Below are 5,740 nucleotides of genomic sequence, written 5' to 3' on the forward strand. Positions count from 1 at the left end.
TTTATCTTTCATTTTACTATTTTTATTCTAAAAATAGATGGTGTCCAAATATTTATTCAACAATTCAATTAACAAAATATCCTACTTAACCTTTATTTTTCATTTTCAATGTCCATTTATTTCAGTTAAAATTCCTGTATTTGACTCCAGTCTGTTCTATGTCACAGAGATGGAATATATAAATTTGTATGCCTCACTTGACTAGAAAGTTTATTTGTCAGTTAACAACTCTGCTTTGACATGTCACACTTTTACCCTGATGGAAAAAAAATATCTTTCATCTATAAAAAGGCATGCTTGGATTTAAAATTCATTTTATATTATTAAATCTTTTCTGGGTTTTTTGGTCTAATTAATTTTTGTTCACCCTTTTTGGGTGTGAAATTCAAACACACATGGGATAACAACTACAGCAGATATGCAGAATTTAATAGCTACTTAGAAATAAAACAAGCTCGATCCCGGCATTTCAAGCAAGTTATTCTGTAAAGCCAACATAAACAACTAACCACTACATTTTGCAATCCTTTGAAGATAACAAGTTATGTGATACCATAAGTATCAAATTTTGTATTTGTAAAGCAAGATTTTCTTTGTATGCATAGTTTTTCAAGGCATTTTCTTTCCTAGCAACTGAAAGCTACTCTATATGACGTATTTTATTGGCGAAGCCTAAGTGAACTGGACGAAGAGGTAGGCTAAGGTTGAGATTGGTGGATGGCGTAAATAAGGATATCAGAAAGATTGATGGTGTCAACTGGTATCACGCTGCACAGAATAGGACCGAATGGAGAAATTTGCTTAGGAAGATTGAGGCTCATCCTCTATAGGATGTCTATGTCCCACATCCTCTATAGGACGACAGGATTTAAGAATTAAAAAATTCAGAAAAATAATTTTATTTTTTTAGCTTTTTTAATAGGTTAGAAAGATACACGGTGCAACAATAAATATACCGATTAATTAATTGCAGTGCAGAATATACAAAAGTCTCACGCGTTTTGACCAAATAGTATTTTTATTAAAAAAAGTTAAACTAATGTATCTTGTTAATCAATATATATATATATATATATATATATATATATATATATATATATATATATATATATATATACATACAAACAAAGTATTTTACAAGGTCAGAACTAAAGATGTAAATAAACTGTACAAATGACCCAATATTGACCAATATAAGTACCAGAAATATCTCTAAAGATAACTTGTTTTCTGTTATATGGTCAATTTTAAAGACGGCGATAGGGTGTACGACAGGGATGCGTCCTCTCGCCGCTCCTGTTCAATATATACTCTGAACAAATCTTCAGAGAAGCACTGGGAGAAGTTTCGGAGGGTATCAAAGTAAACGGAGAGGTAATCAATAATATTAGATATGCTGACGACACAGTTATTATCGCAAATTACTGCAACAAGCTTCAACGACTCATGCAAAGCATACACACAGCAAGTCAAGAATATGGTTTAGAACTCAATACAACCAAAACTAAATGCATGCTCATCAGCAGAACACAACAACCTCCGATGCAACTGACATTAAACAACCGAAAAATAGAACAAGTGGAGACATACACATACCTTGGAACCACAGTCAACACAAAATGGGACCAGTCAACAGAAATAAGATCACGAATTGAAAAAGCGCGAAACGCGTTCAACAATATGAAAAAGTGGTTCACAAGCAAAATCTCAATGGAACTAAAATTAAGACTGGTCAAGTGTTATGTCTTCCCGGTCTTGTTTTATGGAGCAGAGGCATGGACCACAACGGAAGCCACCCTGAAGAAACTAGAATCCTTTGAGCTGTGGATATATCGCCGTATTGTTCGGATATCCTGGACAGACCACATCACTAATGTGAAAGTAATGCAGAGAATAGGCAAAAGCAAAGAAATAATCTTTACCGTAAAGAAACGGAAGCTTGAGTACTCCGGACATGTCATGAGGCATACTAAGTACCGGCCGCTACAGTTAATAGTCCAAGGAAGAATCGACAGTAGGAGAGGGCCGGGAAGAAGACGACACTCATGGATGCATAACCTGCGACAATGGTTCGGACTAACATCGACCGAACTGTTCAGAGGTGCCGTAAACAAAGTCAAAATAGCCTTGTTAATAGCCAACGTCCGAAACGGATAGGGCAAAGGAAGAAAAAGAAGAAGATAAAATCGACCAGTTCATTAGATTAGATAAGCCGACGTATAAATACGTAAATTAAAGGGTGAGCTTGACAGATTAACTAATAAAATCATTGTGTAACGTAGTTAATAATTATACCTTATGTAAAAAAATATGAAACACCCTTATATTTAGGCAGAAGAAAGTTGTATTTTATATCAGATTTTTTGTATATGTAATGATATTTATGTTGGTAAAAAATATATATTTAAATGATTTCAGTAAATGTTTAAATAAATTAAGCGAAAATAATTAAAAAAACTCAATTTATAATTATAAGAAGCAAATAATACAGATTATTTTTTCAAACTTATAGTAGAAATAATCCATCGTTATATTTTAAAAATATTTAATTTTTGATAGAAAAAAATGTATCCCTATGTTCGATTACCTTAGCGAATGAAATAAAGGCCAATTAGTGTGATGGTATGTGACCGACAGACGGTAAGCGAAGCAATCAACATCCGTGAAAGGAAAGGAGCTAAATCAGACGTATGTGTGTGTTGTGTTCAGCCCTCAGAAATGCATGAATGGCTCAGAAGCCGGGGCCCCAACAAGATAAGTTTGCGGTTTGTGTCAATAGAAAGGAAATGCAGGAAAAGTCTGCTACCGACATGGACGATACAAAGGATAAAGGATCTGGACTTGATACGGAACCGCTACACAAACTGAATGCCTGATGGGATCAACAGTCCTTTTCCTTTGAAATGCGGCGCGGAGACAGGGGAATCTCGTTTTACGTTTTCTGGTAATGTAATTTGTCTGCGTACACCTAGTGAATTCAGTAGTGATTGTTTTTGGGAGTTCTCGGGAACAATAGAAAGAATGCTTATTGTTTTGGACGCTTCGAGAGTTAATAAAATTTATTCAGTGTAGCGGAATTAAAAATTCTGTTTAAATACTATTGTACAGCAATGTTTACCATTAGATATATTAAAAATATTAGCTTTTAGCTACAAGACGCACACGAAAAGTTTTGTATAGATAATAGAAGCAAAAATATCTTTTAGAAAAAATCAGCTTTATTGTTTTTTAAGTAACTTACCTTTAAAATCAATACAATTTTGCATTGGAACAAACTAATCGTCGAAGCATTTATGCCAGTCTGAAATAGGTGTCTCAGAAGTTACATTCTTGTATGCTGCAACGTCGAATCTGACGTCTAAAAATATTTACCGGGTAGATTGTTTTTGTTTTTCGGAAACGCAAAGAGATCACACTAAGTGTGCAAAGAGTAAGTGAGGTTATTTACAATTCGAAACAGTCATAGAGGTGGAACTCCGTCAGTTATATTCGCAACGTTGCTTAAGTTACGAATAATTCTGCTGATAGAAACTGGATTTTTGAGCGGTGGAAACTCTTTTAATTTCTATAGAAATAGAAAAAAGGCCAAATTGTCTCAATAAAAGAGATGACGGTATACGGTTACTTTCGATTTGGAGATATGTCATAAATAAAATACCGTCCACTCCACCCGTCAATCAAAATCCTACTGTCAGACATGTTCGCTCCAACCCCCGCGCCACCCTTGTGAAAATCCCCGCGCCAATCCCCACGCTGGCCCCTAGGCCAAAATCCACCCAAGCCAGGTCACCATCGACGGTATAAATGACCCTTCCTCTCTTTCCAGCACCAGTAACGCAGTGATTAGTGATTAGTGTAGTAGTGTCTGGGAGCTAGGGAGATTAAGACCTTGTAAGGCCTGAAGAAGACATCAAACTGGATATCGAAAGCTAGGCGCAATGATAACCGACGCGGTTCAATCCGGAAGACTGTTTAGTTTCATATTAATTCCTGTAGTAGTATTAATCTTAAAAAAGCATTGAACAGATTAGTCCATACACGTTCTCAAGTCCAGGTGATAATAGGAATTTTGGAGTGGCTTTTCTGGCACATGAAGACGTGGAATAGCTAAAACGATTTTTACCAGAATCTGACAGAATGTGTGCAATTTAAACTAAAGAAAAAGAGAACATTATACCGCTGATAAATATACAAGCCCCAACAGAAGAAAAAGAAGAGGAAGTAAGAAATAAATTTTATGAAGAACTATAGTCATTGTATAAAGAAATGCCCAGACATGTTATTAAAATTAATATAAGCGACTCCAATGCAAAGCTTGAAAGAGAAGATATAAACATAACAGAACAAGAAAATAAACATGTGAATACAAACATAATATTGATAATATTCGCAATTAAAAATAGGATAAAAATAATGAGTAAGCATTTAAGAAGAAAGAATATATATTTTTACGATAAATAGTGACGCATTCTGTTCAAAGGGAATCGCCGGAATTCTCGATTAACTGTATTTTATATTTAAAGAGGGAACTTTCTTGAAAACAGTTAGTTCTAGTTTTGAACATCGCGTCGAGTTTTTAAAATGTGACGCACGTATTGTAATAAATGTAAACAAATTATATAATTTGATATAAGGTTGAATGCTCGAATAAATGAACTTTGAAAAATTAAAGGCAAATATCGAGCACAATTTTAATAATCAAATCTTGCCCAAGTACTTTTGCTTTCTACAGCATCATCAGGGGCATCTGAAATAAGCCAAGAAACGTTTTTTTTAAATGAAGAAAATTGATTAACTTCGATAAAAAACTCAGTTAAAGTTAATGTAAAATTTGGGCTATCAAGCAAGCGCAGAATGTGATAAACATGAAATTAAACATGGACAAACAGTTTAAAATTATTTAAAAATTATTCTACGCTACATTCTTGTCGGCAACAGGAGAGAGAATGCTATTTAACGGAAATGTTAAGATGACATGTGACACAAAATTATGTGTAAGTAAGCTGGCATTGACCAAAGGTCCAACTAACACTATTATAGAAAATCAGCTTATGAAATATGACATATAGAATATTTTAATTTAACTAGATTGCATAATCCAGATTGTTACGTTCCAAATTTAAAGTAGAAAGTCCCACCTCTATTTTATCAAAATTTAAATAATTCAGGACGTGTAAGAGCGGTTGCCTATAATATATTATAAGCAAGGTGGCGAAAATAAAATTAGTAATTTTCAAATAGGGGTAATGTCTGGCAAATTGTGCTGAAGTTAAGGGAACACGTCCTCTTTTTTGTGAAGAAACTAATTTAGATCGTTCTTTCTAGAGTTATCTTGGAAGAATTGGGATCATAAAATTGAAATTTTTGAATCTCGGTACTATTCGGTGACCTCCGTGTGTCAAGTTGTCAAGTGTTCGGAAAGACGACGGAAAGAAAGTGATTCCAGGTTTGAAAGTGTTACTGAAAGGTTGGGCTAGATTAAAAACGGCATTTTGTTTTTTGCTTTTGCTGCTGTTCCATGTGGGATCTAGACTAGTCCGAACCGTGTGGATATTCAAGGGGATTTGCTGCCTTCGTGGAAGGGTTTTTTTTGGAATATCCACAATTTCGCTAAAAAAAGCGGATCTACAGTACACGTGAATACCGGGAGTCGTATTTAGATCAAGAAATTAGCCTTAATCACGAGTCCAAATAGCCGGCTACGCTTCGGTCCAATTTGGGATATTTCAAACCCCTAATC

Source organism: Diabrotica undecimpunctata, chromosome 2 (genome assembly GCF_040954645.1).
Source record: "Diabrotica undecimpunctata isolate CICGRU chromosome 2, icDiaUnde3, whole genome shotgun sequence".
NCBI lineage: Eukaryota > Metazoa > Arthropoda > Insecta > Coleoptera > Chrysomelidae > Diabrotica > Diabrotica undecimpunctata.